We start from the raw sequence: 21,035 nt of genomic DNA on the forward strand, positions 1-21,035 counted from the left end.
TCAGATCTTCAGATCTTATTCACATACTATTTCCATCCTGTTCTGCTTTGTACTTCCTGTACTTACTTTCCTGAGCTGGCCAGTCCCTCATTTACGGGTGAAGAACCTGGGGTCAGAGAAGGTAAGTGCCTTTCCCTGCTGGTTAGTGACAAAACCAGAATTAGAACTCAGGCCCTGAACGCTGACTCAGGAGCGTGTCCCACTAATCCACTTTGAGCCCAGAAACCTGGCACTAGGCAAGTGCTTATTTGGGAAAGATTATGTTCTGCCTAGAGACCTTTTTCCTTTAATACCTCTCTCTCTCTCTCAGAATCACAAAGACATGGCTATCAGGACAAAAGCTGTCGCTGTTAAAAGCTTTCAGCCTGGATTCCTACAGGGACAAAGGCCAAGGAGTAAATCTACAAATGGAAAAAAGAAGCCACTGTCACCAAATAAATGTTTCTTCCCAGGACACAGGAAACATGCATGTGAGAATGTGTGTCTGTGTGATTAGATGTGTATACACACGCATGTGTATGTTTTTACCTGTATTTGCATCTATGTGTGAATGTAAGAGTGCTGTATCTGTACATACGTGTGTCTAAGAGCTGTGAATGTGAGTGTGTATGAAGGTCTCATTTGAGAAATTGTACGTATTTGTCTTTGCTCATTTAGGCTACTATAACAGAATAACAAAGACTGGGTGGCTCATAAACAACAGAAATTTATTTTTCACAACTCTGGAGGCTAGAAGTACAGGATCAAGGTGCCGGCAGATTCCGTGTCTGGTGTCAGCCTGCTTTCTGGTTCATAAACGACTGTCTTCTCACTGTGTCCTCACATGGTGGAAGGGACAAGGGAACTTTGGGGTCTTTTTTTACAAGGGCACTAACAAGGGCACAACAGCTCCACCTCACCCCCATGACCTAATCACTCTCAAAGCCTCCATCTCCATCTCCAAATAACCAGTATTATAAGTGAACATATGAATTTGGCACGGTCGGGGGGCGGGGGGGACCACAAACATTCCGTCTAGAGCAGTGTGCATATATGCGTTTATGTGTTTGACTGTGTGTGTATATAGTTGTGTATATTTATGTATATATTTTTAACTCTACTTAATACTCACGGAGGGAAAAAAGAAGCAAATGGAAACAAGGATCTTTATTTTGCTGGTTTTGGCTGCCTTTACAAAACTATGCATCTGTCTCACTGGATCGTTACTGGGGGAATCGTCTGCCTAGCAGCCCTTTTTAGTGTTTGGTGGATGAAAAAAGTTACTGTACTGAAGTTCTAAAGAGCAAATGGAAGCCTAAAGAAATACACGCGCACACGCACACACACACACACACACACACACACACACACACATGAAGCTATGATTAGGATGGCTCTTATTTTTTAAAAAATAGCAAATGTTGATGAGGGTGTGGAGAAAGAGAACCCTTATACACTGTTGGTGGAATGTTAATTGGTACAGCCCCTATGGGAAACCGTATGGCAGTTCCTCAAAAAACTAAAAACTGAAGTACCATGTGATCCAACAATCCCACTCCCGGGTTATATATGAAAAGGAACTGAAATCAGTATCTTGAAGAGATATCTGCACCCCCCATGTTCCCTGAAGCATTATTCATAATAGCCAAGATATGGAAACAACCTAAGCATCCACTGATGGGTGAATGGATAAAGAAGTGTGGGATAGGTAGCTAGGTCAATAGATAGATAGATAGATAGACAGATAGATAGATAGATAGACAGATAATAGATAGATAGACAGATATAATGGAATATCATTTAGCCAAGAGAAAGACAGAATTGCTGCCATGTGTGACAATATGAATCGACTGTGAGGGCATTATGCTAAGATAAGTCAGACAAAGGAAGACAAATACTGTATGGTATCACTTATATGTAGAATCTAAAAAAAATGAACCTGTAAAAAAATAGAGAGTAGAATGTTGGTTACCAGAGGCTGGGGGATGGGGGAATTGGGGAGATGTTGTTTTAGGGTACAAACTTAAAATCAACAGATTAAAAAGTTCTGGAGATATAATGCACATCATAGTGATTACAGTCAACAGTACTGTATTATATGAAAATTCCAACTGCTAAGAGACTAGATCTTAATTGTTCTCAACACAAAAGAAGAAATGATAATTACGTGATGTGATAAAGGTGTCAGCTAAGCTACTGTAGTAATTGTACTGCAATATGTAAATGTATCAAACCAACGCATTGTACTCCTCAAACTTATACAATGTTATATATGCCAATTATAGCTCAATTTTTTAAAACTCATTGAATTGTAAAAGAAGAAGCAGAAGTAGTAGTAGTAGGTAGTGGTAATGGTACACTAAGTCTACAACTACTAGGAAGTTTCACATCTCTCCATTTTAAAGAGAAATCACACAAAAACTCTCTGAGTTAAGCAGTGGTATTGTACTTGGAAGGCTGTATGGCTCTACATATAATGACGACTTCAGGGAGGTGCTTCGAAGAGCATTAGAGCTGCTGTGACTTGGGGGTACGAGGATTCAAGCAGCAAGCTCTGGCCCTACGGCTAATGCATTAGTTCAAACTTCCTAACTAGGCCTCCGCGTGACCAGGCGGGCAATACCAACACTGCCCTCAACAAGCGCCCCACACTATGTCCTCAGGAGGAAACTTGCAGGAGGACACATCACTGCCAGGACCCTCTGCTTTGTCACCCCTCTAAAGCACTCAGGGGTTATCTTTCTGAAGGGCCAGAAATTTCCCCTCCATAAGCCCTTCTGAAAATGATTTGACCTTTTCTCATGTTTAAGAAAAAGTGACATCTTTTCAATCGTCACTTTTTTACATTCTAAGACCTTAATCTTTTTCACTAGACTATGTGGTCTTTTAGAGCGAAGACCATGTATTTTTTCTCCATATCCCCAGGACCTGTCATGGTGCATCGCATATGTTTAACTGAGTGGAGATACTACCTAATATACATCTAAATACCATAGAGACAAATTTTACCACAAAAGTATGAAGATTTGTTCTTGAGGTGATGAAACAGCATTTACAGTAAGGCTCTGAAGTCATTTGAGCCATGCCAGTGGCTTACCAAGGATTGCTTGGGTGAAGGATTTGGGGAAGGCTTCCTCAAGGCACCAGTGAATTCACAGTCACAAGCAGCTGAAAGCAAGAAAAGCATATTCAAGTAGACATTTCCTGCTGAACCAGACAAGCAGTTTGGCCCTGGGTAAGGAACTGAATCCTTTAGAAGGATTTCCGGCCTAGACAATCACCATCCTGAAACCCACGGTAACCCACAATTTCCCTTGTGGGGACATGACCTCAACTGGATGAGAAAGGAAGCCAGTAATGCCTTCTGCTCAAATACTGAAGATTACACACAAAGAATTATTAAATCAAAATCTTTTGAGCTGACAGAGGTGGGGGCAGGGTGATTCTGCTCCATGGGAAGTTTCTACTTTGAACAAAATGACATGAACTTTCACTGCACTTGTTTGGGTCCTATCTCTATTTCGTGATTCTTGACCATTATCACTTAGATCACCTGCCTCCCAGAAGCATGTGTCTACCAACACACTTCAACTGTGGAGAACGTTTACTTACAGCAAGTTAATGAAAGTCTTCTAATTCTTATGCAACTGATCATTGGTTCCCCAAAACTCTCCCAAACATTAGGTCTAAACAGCAGCTAACAGCTGAGGGTGCCCAAAAAAATGGCAAGAATTTCTAAACCCTCAGGCTTCCCAAAGAGACATAATATAATAGAAAGGACCAGCTCCACAGTTTCCTGCCAGGTGGTCATTTAGCCTAACAGTAGCCTCCCTGAACAAACAGGCAGGTTGGCAGAGAAGATGGCAGTAGAGTGGACTGAAAACAGACTCCCAGGCAGGCAAACCTCAATTTCAATCCCTCCTCTGTCACTTCCTGGCTGTATAATGTTGACCAAGTTACCGAACAAATCTGAGTTTTGGCTTTCCAATCAAAAAAGTAACTTAAAAATATCAACTTCGTAAGCTATTGTAAAATCAGGTGAGATGTTATTTTTCAAGTACCTAGGGCTGACTCTGGATAAATAATGGTTAGCATCAGTACCAGGACTTGTATGATAATTGCCATTTCTGAGGCCTATAGAGTCAGCAGACTTTGGGGGGAAAAAATCTCACCAAAGGGTTACTGATGAAGACTGCAATTCCAAATCATCCTAAACAAGGGAGTGAAAAGGAAGATACAACTTCCCAAATTATTTCAGACCTTTTCTGAACAACAGTAAGGTTCCCGAAATTGGCATGCACAAAAGATGTCATATAATTTTGGGGTCAGATGCCTCTCCACCTCTGATGCTTAATCAACTGTAAAAGCTATTTATTACCAGGCATCTTCTGGGGCTTGCTCATCTAACAGGAATATTTTACACACACACACACACACACACACACACACACACACACTTTGGTAAACAGTCCCACTGGGGACTTTTTTTTTCTCCTGTGAAAACCAAATAGGATAGCATTAGCTTAAGGATCTCTACAAAGAATCACAGAATACACCACTTAATGAGATTAAAACTGAGTCTATCAAAGATGCCTAGATGATATATTATAGACTACAAACTTACCACTAATTTCAAAACCCTCGCACAGTAGCTAATCCTATAAATGCATCTATTTGTAAGCTGTACATCAAGGAACAAAGAGACTATTGACAACAAAGGTATTTTGGAGAAAGTTTGCCTCTCAATAGAAATAAAGGCATTTAAAACAGCTATTGACCAGTCTCCTGCCATTTAGTAAACCCTCTGAATTTTGTTTCTGGAAGTGCACTTAAAAATGGCCTACAGCTGTCTCTTTATTAGCTCTTTACAATGAAGGATATAAACTTCTCAAAGCACCTGTATTAAAAGTCCACCATGAGCCTGTTAGTGGTAGGCGGTGCTGCTTCCCAGCCCTGTGTAGCAGATTCCAGAAGATTGCACACGAGCCAGCACAAAAGGCCTGACCTCAAAAGAGCCCCATCCTACGCACAGGCCTTTAATGGAGCCAGAACAGAAAGCCCTGGACTGTGAGGCCAAATCACAGCTTCAGGGGCACAGCTCTAGGGTGGGGCGGAGCCTTTCAAGAGCACTGCTGTGCGGGCCCCCACAACACAACCAGGGACATGTGTGACACCTGGAATCAATCATGTATGCCTAAGATCAGAGCAGAGCAGAGCCCCATGGGTGGAAACCTGCGCCGGGATGGAAAGCAGTCGCCTTTCTATCGCATGCCTGTGTGCTGGGTTGGGCCTGGAACAGAGAAGCTCCCTAAAAGGAGGGATGATGTCTCAGGTGGCAGGTAGTCCTACCATGGGTGCTCTCACTGATTCAGTTTCACAACACAGTATAATTAGATAGCGTACCTGACAGCCATTAAAACGCACAGTCAAAAGAACATAGGGGGACTTCCCTGGTGGCGCAGTGGGTAAGATTCCACACTCCATATGCAGAGGGTCCGGGTTCGATCCCTGGTCAGGGAACTAGATCTCACATGCACGCCACAACTAAGAGTTCTCATGCCACAACTAAGGAGCCCTGGAGCTGCAACTAAGGAGCCCGTCTGCCACAACTAAGACCCAGCACAAGCAAATAAATAAATTTAAAAGACAAAAAGAAAAAAGAACATAGGTTCTTGAAGTCAACCCCAAGTCAGATGAATTCTGACGCTGGCCCTTATTAGCTGTATGATCTGGGCAAGTGATGGAAGCCTTTTGAGCCCTCATTTCCTCAGCAGCAAAACAGGGACAACAATGTTCACCTCACTAGATGCTGTAATAGGGAGATAACTTATGCAGAAACTCCCAATTTGTCTCTGTCACATCAGTAGATACTCAATATTTGGTTCTTTTTAAAACAAGTCATGTGACAACATGGAAAATACATATTAAGTTCAAAAACAAAGCATTAACATAAACACAGCTTTGTGTCATGGAGCGAACAAGCGTACAAAACAGAGTAGGAGGAAATACATTAGACCCTGAGCCACTCTACCTTTGTGTGGAGGGATTATGAGTAAGTTTTTTCTCCTTTCCTAAAGTTTCTTTGAAGAAGAAAATATTACTTTTCTAATGGCAAAATTTCATAGTTTCAGTAAAAGGTAGTTATTAAAACTGAGAGTTCTTGAAAGAGACAGTGTGTCTGAAGCTGGGTGGTTTTTATGACATGGACACGGACCAGTACATTCTCAGGGCAGTGGGTAGAACACTAATCACAGCAGGAGTCCAGTCGCCACACCTAGTGGTCAGGAACACACAAACAAGAGTCAACAGAGTATTCCTGAGAAGGGTGAACAGAACTGACTGTCGCTGGCTGCACCCACTAATAAAGAGGAAGCCCAGCAGCCAGTGAGCTTCTCCAGATACTGGGGACAGCACATACCCCATCTGGAAGCCGCCTTAGAATGGGACTCTTGTCCACAACAAGCCCTGGAAGCGGTTCCATAAGCTGAGCCCAGGCACTGGCCTTGTGACCTCAGTGCTCACTAGCCCTATGGAACTGCAGATGTTCTCAATGCCCACACACGCTGTTTGGAGTCTGTGGCAGCAGGAAACCACACTAGGGTGCCAGGCTCTTGGATTCTGGACCCACAAGCTGCCCGAAGCCACTGCCCAATATACACCCTTTGAACCGTAACTTCTCACTGCTGTCGGGCTCTGGTAGAGATGGAACATCTCACCATCAAAGGGCCTGAGGCGACCATCACTTGAGTTCTCGCCAATCTTACTAATAAAATTGGACAAGTTCTATCATCAAATGGAAATGGTACATCCCAAACCGAGCCAGACCAGGACCCCAAGAGATCCATGGACTCCATGAGCAGGTAGCCACCCTGCCAGTGAGAACAGAGTGTCCTATAAGAGATGCCCTGGGTTCTCCCCTAACCACCTGAGGGCCACCACTTGAAGAGGTTCTGACTGAAGGCATGGCCTGAGTTAATGGTGGTTCTGCAAAATTGAAAGCTGGTGGAGTCCCCTGGGCTCCCACGGCTATCTGCCACATGGATGGCACCTCTCAGCAGAAACTGGAGGATGCTCCTCCCAGCAGGCTGCACGTGGTGATAATGGCTGTGCAAGTCAACCCACCTAACACACCTTGCTAGATTTTTACTGATTCCTGGGCTGTGGCAAACAGTCTAGCCATGTGGTCAGGAGACTGGCAACTAAGTGACTGGACTATTAAAGGGCTCCCTATGTGAGGACAAGGACTACGGCAATACCTTGCCGTGTGAAACAGGCAAATCATTGTCACTCATGTGGATGCTCACGGCAAAGGGCCTTTCACACGAGAACACGAATGGAATTCTGGAGCCAACAAGCTGCCAGCAGTAGCCCACTGGGTGCATCACTGAACCAGTCATGGAAGCGCACCTCAAACGCAGGAGTGGGCCAAATCCAGGGGAGTAATCCTCAAAGATACAGAAGCCCAGGATGTGGCTTTGCACATCTTGCACTTCCTGCCAACAAGCCCAAGCAGCATGAGGAGAACTAGGGCATATCTGCAGGAGCATCTGTAGGCTTGGACTTGGCAGAGTGATCACACTGGACATTTAACACCCAGCTGCAGATTGCTCTGGTGACTCACAGCCATTGACACTTCCTCTGGATATGGAACTGCCATCCCCACATGGCACCCACATGCCAACACCACCCTAGTCATGCTGGAAAAAAACTCTGCCACATGTTCAGGTACCCTTCTGGAGCCCAATCAGATCAGGGAACTTCTTTCACAGTGCAGTGGGCACAATCCCATGGCATCCACTAGACCACCCACATTCCACACCGCCCACAAGCTAAGCAAGCCACTGAATGGTGCAATGCAAGACCAAGAGAGTGACTAATACCCTCATCAAGGTCGGCACTGTTGGAGCCAAGGAAGGTGACTTAAAACAAAGCTGGATCTGCCACCCAAGACTGAGAGCTCCTTTGCCTCAGACCCCCACGTTGGTGGCCTGGCCGATACCTAATGACACAAGCCATCAACGGGTCTGCCCACTGAATGACTCCACTGATACAAGTCCAGGTGCAGGATCATTCCAGTGTCCTCTACTTTAATATCACCTATTACATGACTGGAAAGGACCCGCAGGGGGTCAGGGATTGCTGACTCAAACCGGCAATCTGGGCAGAGGCAGAGGTGTAAATTTTTCTCCGAAAGACACAAGCTGGCAACAACAGGCAGAGACAAAGTATAACTGGGTTAGTCAACAATATAACAGCCACATCCTTGTGGGAGTCACTTGTTCACACATGGGATATGTTTCTTTGTGATTCTCAACAGGCTATGGCCTTTCCCCGGGGAAGGATCTTGCTGCCTCTGGGTCTTAAGACCCACCGTCCACATGGATAACTGCATGGCAGGTTAGACGGTCCCCACTCTGCTGGCCCATCAAAGGGCAGAAGGTGACATCCTTCCCAAGGGGAAGATGGGACAACTGGTTCCACTCAACTGTCTGAAATTAAATACCAGGATAGCATGCAGGCTCTAGTAAAGATGATATACACCCTCTCCTTGACCATGGCAGAAATAGCTAACTCCACCATCCAGGCCATTCCGGACCAACAGGACTCACCGAACTCACTAGCCAAGCTAATGATGGGTAACCAGATCACCCTGGATTACCTGCTGGCAGAACAGGGTGTTCTAGCCAACACCTCTTGCTGCGTGTACATCAACAATTCAGGGAAAGTCAAGACTGAGCTGGAGAAAAACCATGATGAAGCAGGACGGTCATTACTTGTAAATCCACAGTCTCCTTTACACTCATTCTTTAGCCTTTCCAGCTGGCTGAACCCTGACACCTGGGGCTCTTGGCAGAGCGCCATACTCCAAGGGAAGTCTGACCTCTTTGGAAGGTCCTGTTAGTGACACTGACCACCTGTCTCAACTGGGCAGGCTCTGTGCGGCTCTGCAGGGCATGAAGCACACAGAACACCCCTCTGCCTCATGGTAAGGGTGGCCAATGGTCCTGTTGGATGTGATGTGCTTTGTCTGTTTTTCCTAGCACCCCAATGAGGGCCGGGGGTGGACTGTTGGGGCAGCAGCCATCGCACGACCTGTATCGTCTCCCCGGGATTGCCAATGGGTGCTCTGGCCCTGAAACATTCCCTTATATGGAGGCTAGGTGCCAAGCTGCCACTTGGCCCCAAATTCTTCTTCCTTAGGAGGAGAAACTGTTCCCTGTCTGGAAGGCAGTGAACTTCCTTGTATTGCTTAAGCATGTGTGCGATACAGCACCTGGCCAGCCCCACCAGTATATGTGCCCCCTGCCTTGTCTGCAGGGAGAGAATGGGGTCTTTGCCTGTAGAGGGGTATATGCAGTCCATCCCCCGTGTCAGTTAGGAGAGACTCGCTGGCCGTGAGACAAGCACACACTATAGACACTGATCTTGCTGCAACACTTTTCCTTTCTGAGTAAAGCACTGTGCCAACTAGCACTTCGTGTGGTAAGTCTTCCCTGCAAACCTGGCGTCCACAGGTGTACAGGAGCTACAGTGGGCTGAGGTCTGTGGGTTCCTACTTCTGGGGGCTGGCACTGTCATCCTCTTTGCTATCCTGCACGGGGTAGGAATCCTCACCTGGGACTGGGAGCTGGATCTTCCTGTTCTACACATAACAATGTCAGGTAGCAATAATGCTATGTGGAAACATAAAGCAGGTCAAGGAAAAAGAGAGATGGAGGGTGAATTACAAAAGGTGAAGTTGGGTCATATATGGCCTTAAAGATGAGATCAAGACTGTGGATGTTCTAATGTGATGGGAATGGCTGGAGGGTGTGCATGCGGTCACCTACCTTGTGGACAGTCCCCAGGCACACAATCCATGGCTCGTAACACTAACAGGAGGCTGCCTCCCTGAATGAGCAGACAGCCTTTCCGTCACTGTGCCATCTCAGAAGACAGACCCCCGATACATTACCAAGTGCCCTTGTGGAATCCTTATTCTAACCTTTGATGCCACTAAAAATAATAATACCTCCCTTAGCACTTTGATGTTCTTATAGTACATGCTATAAGAACATCATAAATGTTTATTATTTCAATACACAGTAAAACATAAGAATAGAAAAGCCCACTTAAAGTTTATTGTAAATAAATACAGACTCTTGCCTTTATTTCCATTTCAGATTTGCAATAAAATCTACACTTTGAATAACATACTTCTTACCATATTCCCTTTAGTTTCTGTCATAGTCCATTCAGGCTGCTACAGCAAAAATAACATAGACTGAGTGCTTTAAATAAACATTTATTTCTCACAGTTATAAGGAGGCTGGAAAATCCTAGATCAAGGTGCTGCAGATCTGCTGTGTGGTGTATAGACAGCCACCTTCCCGACGGACCCTCACATGACCAAGAGAAAAAGAAGAGAGACAGCCAGAGACAGACACAAAGACAGAGACAGAGAGAGAGAAAGAGAGGCAGACAGACAGAGGGAAAGCAAGCTCTCCCCATCTCTTCTTATAAGGTTACAAATCTCACCATAAAGGTCCTGCCCTCGTGATCTAATTACCTCCCAAAGGCTCCATCTCCAAATACCATCAGATTGAAGATTAGGGTTTCAACATATGAATTTGGGGGGGCATACAAACATGCAGTCCATAACAGTTACCACGTGCCCCGTCACCACCATCTGTTATTAAGAGAGTAGAAAATTCATATTTTTTTAGCCAAAGCAGATGCAGTATTCACTCTGCTGCCAATAGAAATATTACTAATGTCCTGGAGCCCCTGTGATGGCTTTTCATGTTGAATAAAAGCCCAAGCCCCAGGGACAGTCTTCCCCAAAGCGAGTTAAGCCTCTCCATGCTGCTTGGGCTCCTATTACACCAGCTTCCCTGTTTACATGTCCTCCCACATCTTGAGGGCATGCATTTCACAAAGCCCACCACAATGAGCACAAGAAAATCTTAAAGATGGTTCCAGAAATCTATTTCCTCCCTCAAAACTTCCCTTTTAAAAGCATCACTGCAGACCTTGGAAATTCTGTTTTAATCATTTTCTTACATGTCTCTGAGTTTTGGAAATACAAGACCTAGTTTGCCCAAGCTATGAAGGTTACAAGGCTCCTGGACTCAAGAAGGCTGAAACAAGACATTTATCAAAGATCCTGGCTGGAGTTGTTTAGAACTACCATCTGAATGTCCAAAATAGGTGCTACGTGCTTAACATGTACACTCTTTTTTAATTCTTAATATATCATGGCATGGTAGATATTATTATTCCCATATTACAGACAAACTAATGGAAATACAGAACAGTGACATCATGTGCTCAGAATAAAGGGGAGCTGGGTCTCTAACTCATGTTTCTGACTCCAAGGCCCACACTCTTTCTTCTGTTAGATGCTGTTTTCCAGAGCAACAGTCAGAGAACAGTACCCTTTATGTGAGTAAGGAGATGCTCACTTGATTTAGGGGAAAAAATGTACTTCATCATGAAATGTATTCACTTATGTCTGTAAGAGACATTCATTCCTCACCAAAGGAAAAAAAAATGAAAGAAAGACTTTTCCCTTAAGGGCATCACTACCAAGTTTCATGGTTAGTAATTAATTCCATTTGAAACAGGGGCCTAAGGTTAATGAGCGAGAGAAAGAGGGAACGAAATGCAGAAGAGAAGCATAAAAATGACACTAAAGAGATGGAAGGGCATACAGAGGAAAAGTATTAAGAAAACAGAAGACTCTGTGTGTTCCGTTTTTCCTGAAATATTAGGAGTAACTTCCTTATCAGCAAGACACTTGAGACAGAACTCTGAAAACATCTTTCAAGGCAAAGAAATGAGGCCCTTTACTATTTAGGGAGGGTTTCTATACTAACTTAAGTCTTGCAAATCCAATAAGATTTCCAGACAAAATCCCAGGAGACCTTGCTGTCTCCAATACCAGGAGGAAGATTTACACTAACTGAATATGGCTCTTCAGCAGGGCCCACTCAATTGGCTCCATCTATCTAAATAGGACTCTAACTTAGAAACTGAGAATTAAAGTAGGAGACGGGGCCAGTGGGTGTCGGTGAAAATCTTAGCAAGGGCACAAGTCCTATCCTGACTGGTATTTAAAAATAAATCAGGATGAAGCAGATCTTGCTGCTAAAGAGAAGGCAGAGAAACAAAAAGGAATCATCCGCAGATCTGCAAAAGCTGAGAGGATGCCAGAAGCAGTCCACAACAAAGACTTCAAACCCAGCTACAAAAGAGTCTGCTGTCTGCTGATGGGAAACACATGCTTTTTTGTACAGAGAAACTCACTTCTGATCCTCTGAATGTATTCTAGGTACTGAAATAAGATGACAAAAGATGCTTTATGGCTCCTTTCCAGATGGACCACAGTCTTGCACTGCAAGTTGAAAGGGGTTCAATGTGAAGCTGAGTCCCAAACCACCATTCATATTCTGATCACCAGCACTCAGTGTTTCATCATTCTGCTGTATCTGTATCTATACATTTTCAAATCCTCAGACCCTACCAAAGTCATGAACAATTCAGTGGGATGCAGTGCAGACGCGGTGCAAACACAGCCCAGAAGCACAATGAGATGCCACCTGTGTCTTCCTGCAGAGGAAGGAAGTGGGACTAGACTGGACATTAAAGGGTTATATAACTTAGAGAATACTTCTAAATCACACCTTCAAGGAGACATGAAATACACCCTTAGGTAAGAAAAAAACCCCATCTCATGTTTCATGGTGTCGTGTAACTATTTCCAACCTACACTTGGCCATTGTTCCTTGCAATTGTCTGCAAGTTAAATACATTTTTCCAGGAGTTCCAGGTAAATGCTGCACAGCCAGAAAAGAGAAGGGCTCCCATAGGGATCTTGTCTCATGTACCCTTCGATTATAAAGTGTTCCAAATTTGCCAATGGGTCTTAGGAAGTTCAGGTAAGAGCACAACAGGTAAATGAAAGTCCCAGATACACACACACACACACAAATAAAAAGTATTCGGAGTCATTAAATGTGAACTCCAGCCGTCACCAGATCTTTCACCCGTATGTGCCAGTTCAGCCATATTGGTTGCTGGTACATGGTTGCTAGGACTCTGTGTCTCCCCGTGATGCAGTAACTAAACAGTGAACAGCTAGCTGGTGGAGCAGAACCCAGTTCAGGGTGATGCCAGCCAGCACTGTTCTGAGTGGCTGTGCTTATACCCCACCCACAGGCAAAGAGCCAAGGGATGTGAGCCCAACTTCCACTTCCTGTCCAATGTTATAACTACCTCTGATAGTTAAATTAGTTATTCATTTACTCCACAAAGATTTCCTGAAGTTCTTGCATAGGTTAGACATTGTACAGGCCCTTGTGATATAGACAAACGAGAACGACAGACTCCCTGATCTCCTGGATTCATAGACTACAGGGTAGGGACAGACAATTAAACCAACAGTTGCAGCCCAGCATCATCATGAGAACAGTGGTAGAGGAAGCCTGGAGCATGGTGGGAACAGCTAACCTAAACCGAGAAAGTTAGCCGAGGCAAGGCAAGGGAGGGCAGTGCTGTGAGGAGGCATAAAAAAAGTCTGGTTAGGCTCGTGGGTAGGAAGCTGGGCTGGTGGGGAGAAACGCAAGAGATGAGGCTCGAAGGACTGGCAGAATCCAGAAAACGTAGGTCCTCATAGGCCATGAAAAGGAAAATGGACTTGACCGCAAAAGGAAGGGTTTTTACGTTCTACAAAGATCATGTGGGTTGTACTGAAGAGAAGGGTCTGGAGAGAGCAAAGCTAGAAACAATGAGGAATGAAGTGGGGAGACTGAGGCAGACACAGAGAGAAGATGGTGTCCTGAGCTACGACAGCAGCAGAGAATGTGGACAGGAGAGGGTGGACTCAAAAAGATTCAGAAGCAGAATTGATGGGGCCTGGGTATTAACTAGATGTAGGGATGTAAGAGAGAGGTACTAAGGATATTATTGCCTGGGTACCTGACTTGGAGAAACGGATGGATGTTAGCACCACCCCTAAGATCTGAAGACAAAACAGGACAAAAACCAACACGGGAGGAAGAATTAGAGTCTCACAGAGGTACCTGAGCTGAACGCTGAGGTACCTGCAGGGAAACCCAGCATAGTCATCAGCTGGGTTAGTGATGTCAGGAGAGGGGCTGAGGCAAAAGACACAAATTGGGTGTTGTCAACCTAAAGATGATAAATGAAGCCATAAACATGGATGGAATCATCCAAGGAGAGTGTAAAGTGAGAAGGCGAGGGAAGTGAAGGAAGAAGGCTGAGTTCAGAACTGTGAGATCGCTCATGTTTAGGGCTGGCTGACTGAGAAGAGCCTGCCGTGGAGCCCCAGAGAAAGGCCAGAGGATGGTAAAAATGAGACAAAGTGCCAACCAGCAGCCACTTGGTGATCAATCGTCCCAGTGCCTAAAACCTGAACAGGATTTGATTAGTGGGTCCAGGACCACAAAGGCAAGCAGAGAGGAGAGGAGGGGAAAATTTAATTCACTTGATCTTCTGCTCTAAGAATGGATTAAAGCAGACAGAAATCTTGTTAGCCACTTATAGGTTGAGAGAGGCTATCCCAGAAAAATATAATTCAGGCCACGAATGAAAGCCACATTTGTAATTTTAAATTTTCTAGTAGTTACATTAAAAAAGTAAAATTAAATAGGTGAAATTCATTTTAGTATCATACTTTATCTAACCTAATATAGCAAAATATTATCACTCACTAAGTAATCAATATAAAAAATTATTAATGAGGTAATTTGCATTCCTTTTCTTTTGGTATTAAGTCTTTGTAATCTGCTGTGTATTGGTGTCTTAACTCTTACAGCAGGTCTTATTTGGACTAGCCACATTCCAAGGGCTCAGGAGCCACATGTAGCTGGTGGCTACCATATTGGATAATGCAGGATTACAGTTTACACACAAACACTTTAGCTTTCCCCAAATTTTATTTAATAAATAAAAACGCTGAAGAAGTGTATGATCAACAGGAGCTCTCTGAAAGGCCTAGGTAGCGAGCAGGATATCAGATCAAATCCAGATGAAGGAGAACTGGGACAATTATGGAGCTTTTTTTTTTTTTAACACTGTCACAAAAGGAAAAGAAGTTGGGGACTGGATGACCTCGTGCTCAGTGCTGTTCAGTGCAGCAGATGACAGCTGCTGTGAAATGGAGACCAGAGCTGGTTCCCTGTTAGGAATAAGTCAAGACAGCTTTTCAATACACAGTAGGTGGAGTACTGCATGTCACCATCCAAGAACATGCTATATTACACAAGGTCAGGTGGGGGAATTGCAACCAGCCCCTCCCTGGCCCAGTCAGTGCCACCTAAAAAGATTTCTAGATGAAGCTTCTCAAAATCATTTAGTCATCTCCTCACATTCCCTTGAAAGGGTATGTGTGATTTCTGCATCACCGGGACCCTAACAGGACTCAGCTCTGACTCTCCTCCCACCCCGAGCTCATCATCAGCGACACAGCTCCCCAAGAAGGAAGGGCAGGTGGAGAGGAATCACACTGCCCAGCTCAGGATCACCTGGCACCCCAGCAATCACCGTCAGGAGCCCAGCTCAATCTGCGGGCCTCACCTCGCCAGCTTTCAAGACCTCACAGCTGCACCTGAAACTAACAGCATTCTTTTTCTCTTTGGATAACTCCAAAAGTTGTTACTTAGAAACTGTTACCCCTGGGGAAAGGAAAGGAGGAAATGCTGACACCTAAACCTAGGAAATGGAAGCGGATTCGTGCCTATCCCTCCAGCCTTGTGTCTAACATGTCCTTACCTTCCTCACGCCCCCCCTCCCCATTTTATACTCTGGTAATAACATACAGCTGGTGCCTGCCGCCCACACCCATGAGTGCACGCCTGCACGCACGCACACGTGCACACACACCTCTAAGAGGAGAGGCAGAATAGTGTTGTGTAGTTAATAGATTAGACTTTGAAAACAAATCCAAATCTCATTGCTGACATTTGCTAGCTGTGTGACCTTTGGCAAATGACCTCTGCAACTAGTTTCCTTATCAGAAAAATGGAGAGAATAACCATGCCAACCTCATGGAAATATGTGAAGATTAAAAGGAGGTAATGTACTGAATAAGTGTAATAGAAATTAAAATGAGTAGCAGTGGCCCTGAAACATGCTAAGAAGTATATAAGTGACCACTATTACTTATCACACCACTACAGGGAGTTCCCTAAGTGACTGTTGCTTTTAAAATCCCTACTCCTTTCTTCAAAGCTTACCTCAGCTATTAGCTCATTCTGCTGGCTTTTTCTGTCAATGCCACTCTAGCAACCCCCTAAGTGCCACACACAAAAGCACACTCACACACTCAGACTTGATGCCCCTCCCTGTGCAGCTGGTACTTCGCGCTCTGCCCATTCTTAATGGTGCTATAGATAGTAACTATCTGCTTATGGCCTTTGTCACTTTCTATAGCAATGCCTCGTAAATGCCTTGAGGAGGTAAAATGTGAGCAGAGACATGAAAGAAGGGAGAGAGGGAGCCATGTAGATGCCTGAGGGAAGAATATCCCAGGCATGTTTAAGAAACAGCAAGAGAGCTGGTGTGGCTGGAGCACAGTGAGCGAGGCAGAGAGAAGAGTGGAGGCCAGAAATGCAAGGGCAAGGCGGCCAAACGGTAAGGCCCATAACCCATGGAAAGGGACAAGGATTTTTTTTTTGTAAGATAATCTCCCTGGAGGGCTTGTGCAGAGGAGTGGTGTGATATGACCCACATTTTTAAAGCCCATTCTGGCTGCTAAGTGGAGAACAAATAGTAGGGAGGCAAGGGTGGACACAGGGAGACCAGATGAAAAGGTTTAGGCATCCATGGTCCAGGTGAGAAAGCTTCCTCTGTGCTTCATAAATATTATTTTACTGAAGCACAATATTCCAATGCAGTAGGTACTATTACTAACCCATTTTTTTTTTCAGAAAGATCAGGTAACTTGCTAGAAGTCACTCAGTGTGAAGAGCAGAGGTGGGGTTTCCACACAGGCCTGAATCCACACAGCCTGTTCTTCTCCACTGTACTGATCGGTTTCACACCGAGCTCAGTTACTAGGTAAGAGGACTAGTCGGTTATCACACCACAGTAGAACTGTCTTTAATTTGCCTGTTTTCAGGCTAGCACTTTCTCAAATCTCAGCAGTGGCTGGCAGAGGCTGTTCGTTCAAATGAGCAGGCTCAGAGGCCAGACCAGTGCCGGTGCCCCTGCCATTAGGAAAGCCGCTCTCTCTAAGAGCTGAAAGTGCAGCAAAGACAGAATTCAGAAAATGCAGTTGGTCACGCTTATAAATAAACCTCATTTTTTATTCATGCTAATACTATTGGTGTTTGTATCACCTTCAAAAAGAAATAAGACCTAAGTGGGCTGTAAAGACTCAGATGAGAGAGAATACTACAGGTAAAATTTCATCTCTTATTAAGTTTTTACACTCAAATCCATAAATTATTGTGTTAAAGTGTTTCTGCTTATGCAGCAAAGTTTCCTTGGAACACATTTTCATTCTTGGGAAATGTTAGGTGAACTGAGCTTCTCCTGTTCCTTTGTATCCTCAAACTAAACTAGAGGATAATTGACTTTCCGTGACTTCACAAGTTTTGAGGCCCACCTGCAATCAGAAGATGGGCCTAAAGCAGAATTGTCACATATGTCTACACATAGCTGCACACACGGCAAAAATAATTTCACGTTAGTCACTGACACTAACTCTGGCTGATTATAACAAAGAGTAGGGAGAGAAGATTTTTTAGAGGGATACTATCCTCTCATGGAATCCAAGACGAAGACATACTAGAAAGGCCTAGAACCAAGGCCTGGAGCGTGTGGAGGACTCAGGCGTAGGTTCTGCATGCCTGACTTCACCTTGAACTCTCTGGTGGATCTGCTTCGTTCCTCCACCGCTGCGTCTCAGGACTCCTGACAGAACATGGCCTCCAAAGCGCTCTTCCCCTTGGTCCCCTGTTTCAGCCACCAGGAGGGAAACCGACTTCTCTTTCTCAGGGCCAATTACAATACCCCAGGGCATGAAATAAGAAAAACCCCTGGATCAATTCACTGTGGCTAAGACACGGAGCAGCCTCATGCAGTGACTGCCTCCACAATAATCATGGAGATATGATGACAGGGAAGCAATTTCCAAAACAGCGAGGGGGCTAACGGAGGGACTGCCAAGCTACACGCAAATGAAATATGTGTTGCCTACACATCCTTCCTGAAGTAGCCATTTAAGTCGGCAGAGAGCTCCTAGCTCACAGAGAAGAAGTCCGCAACATGGCTAGGAGCCTCACGATCTGGCCCCTGACCTCTGTTCTATCTTCCCTGAGGGCACACTCACCACCCCGCACTGAGCTGCAGTCACCACATCTCTACGATGACAGAAGTTCCTTCTCACTTCAAGGCCTTCACATAAAGTCACCACACTTTGCATCCCTCCCATCTAGCCACTTCCCCCTAGCGTATCTTCCACTTAGACTTCCTCATAACACCTATACCAGACCAGATCATAACTGCAATTAAAAGACTATGTTGCCACTATATTCAGTACGGATAACCAACAAGGACCTACTGTACTGCACAGGGAACTCTGCTCAATATTCTGTAATAACCTAAATGGGAAAAGAATTTGAAAAAGAATAGATACATGTGTATGTATAACTGAATCATTTTGCTGTACACCGGAAACTAACAAAACATTATTAATCAACTATACCCCAATATAAAACAAAAATTTTTAAAAAAGGCTGTGTAGCTTTTTAGTTGATTTTTTTCTTGCCTCTCATACTATAAACTTAATGAGAACAGAGCCTATCTCTCTTCTCCAAATCTAATTCCACAGTGCCTAGCACAGTGCCCTTCAATAGCAAATGCTCAAAAATTAGTTAATGCATATTTTCAAGTGAAAAAATGAGCCAGTGAACCAGGTCAAATTCTAAACTTGCAAATATAATGGCATCCAAAGGTAGGAGTAGCCTAGAATTAAATAAAGTATTTCTCACACCTCATTTTCCAACTCAGAACACTTCCATAGACAGGAACCAATTGGCAGGTGATGGTTGGCAAGGACAACCCCAAAGGCATAAAGGATGCTTTGTTATACCACGGCAACCCTGAAAACAAAGTCAAACTGTGGTCCACCAAGAAGCAGAGTTTCTGCACTCAAAGAAGCCAAGTACATGTTCCTGTCCCTAATGCTTTTTTGAAAATAGGGTATTAGCCACTCATCTGAAAACCAGAAACCCCGAAACATCAAGGTTCTTTTCAACCTAAAATCAAAAGATACATTACCAAACAACCATTGCTTAGGATCTACAGCCCCTGTTAAATGCAAATGACTTCTTCTGTGCTTTTAATACTAAGTGTGACTTTGGAATATGATTGTTATGTAGTAAATTTAAATTCTTCTGACATTAAAATAAATGTCCACTACTCCAAGTCAGTCATAAATAATTGTGGGTGAGAATTTGCTACCCAATTTACCTAAAGACAAACTAAAACATACTGACACAGAAAATATATGAAAACCAAGCCTAACCTCTGAGGGCCAAATTTCCACTATGAAGTGCCTGGAAATATATACTAAAACATAATATATCTAACAAGTGATTCTATAGTAACAGTCTCATTTTTTTCCTTGAAAAATAAGCCAATTCTAAAGGGTAGAGAACAAAATATGAACTGTGTAATTATTTTAAGTGAAGACAAAGCTGCTAGGTCAATTATCTGCTATTATGGGGATGGAATCTTCTTGGTCTCAGCACATTTTGTACTCTCTTTAGGATATCTCCTCTATTTAGCAAGCTCTCAGATCCAAGAGAGGAAACTTATCATTTCCATACACTCCTTCATCTGCCCCTTTTCTTTGCTCGTTCTTTCCACGTAGGTTTCTTCTTCAGCTGCACAAATATTTTCTCGTAAAATTAACACACAATACTTAATTATGCACCCTTCATTTTAGTAAGACATATTTTGTAATGAGGAAAAAAATATATTCATGGTATAAGTTGTAAAACTAGAGAAAAGCAGAAACAAGAAAATAAGCACCTCTCATTCAATGCTCAGAAGTTTAGCTGCCACTACTCTGGGCCTGGTGTAGGACAGAGCCCTTGTTCTCGGAAAGGAATTGATAACCAACCATTACACAAGCAATGAACTGCAATTCTGACAAATGCTACAAGGAAGAAATACAGGATAGGATGCTATGAAAGCTATAATGTGACCCCTTACTCTACTTAATATCTCTATGCCAATGCTTCCTATACTTTTTCAGAAAAATTGTTAAGTATACACACATTTTTATCCACCTGGGACTGGACTGGATATTTGAAGATAAAAATTTCATTTGTCATTTCCAAAGCTAACTTCCACAGACAAAGGAGTTGTTTGTCTCGGAATTTCCCTAAGAATTCCCAGGAAACAACAGTAGGCAAGACAGCCATCGATGAGTTACAAATGATCACAGATGAAATCAAGGAATTATGTTTTCTAGATCTCTTTGAAGCAGTCAAATAACCTCTGGCCTCAAGGAAGCCATTGTTGAGAGCTGGATGAGGTCATTACATCATACCAAAGGTATAATCAAAAATATATAAGAATACAGTGCAGATTCTTCCTCTTCCTTGCAGGGTCTTACTAAGCTGTCAAAGTTGCTCACCCACCATTACTTTATCAGAGTTCTAGGTTTGCTGATAAGATCCCACAACAATGTCATTTGGGAACTCCTCCACCTGATCTATCCTTTAAGATCTAGATAAATCTTAAAGATTGGGTAGGAATCCTCTCAACTTCATGCCCAAAAGGAATACAAATCTCTCACTTAGATTTCTGCAAATGAGGCTATTTTCTCATGGTCAAACTCTGCCTGCAGGATTTTATTTCCATATCTTATATCTCTGTTACACTCAGCATTAATTTAGACAAATTATGCAGTCGAGTTTCCCACATTTTGGAAATTATACAGCTCAGCACATCCAAGTGTAATGGACGTGCCTCACCCTGGGAAAACACCTTCATGATCATGGTATCTCCCCTGCCAGGTAAGTATTCAAGTTTATTTT

General features: G+C 43.8%; 1 protein-coding gene and 1 non-coding gene across 8 annotated transcripts in view; both read right to left on the reverse strand.

The window, feature by feature from the left end:
• ST6GALNAC3 (ST6 N-acetylgalactosaminide alpha-2,6-sialyltransferase 3) overlaps window positions 1-21,035 on the reverse strand; it is a 636,206-nt gene that overhangs the window by 572,515 nt on the left and 42,656 nt on the right. The window lies entirely within an intron of this gene.
• LOC130841958 (U1 spliceosomal RNA) lies at window positions 20,862-21,022 on the reverse strand. The gene has a single exon (XR_009050313.1). It is a non-coding gene; the product is annotated as a U1 spliceosomal RNA (small nuclear RNA).

This window comes from Hippopotamus amphibius, chromosome 1 (genome assembly GCF_030028045.1).
Source record: "Hippopotamus amphibius kiboko isolate mHipAmp2 chromosome 1, mHipAmp2.hap2, whole genome shotgun sequence".
NCBI classification, from domain to species: Eukaryota; Metazoa; Chordata; class Mammalia; order Artiodactyla; family Hippopotamidae; genus Hippopotamus; species Hippopotamus amphibius.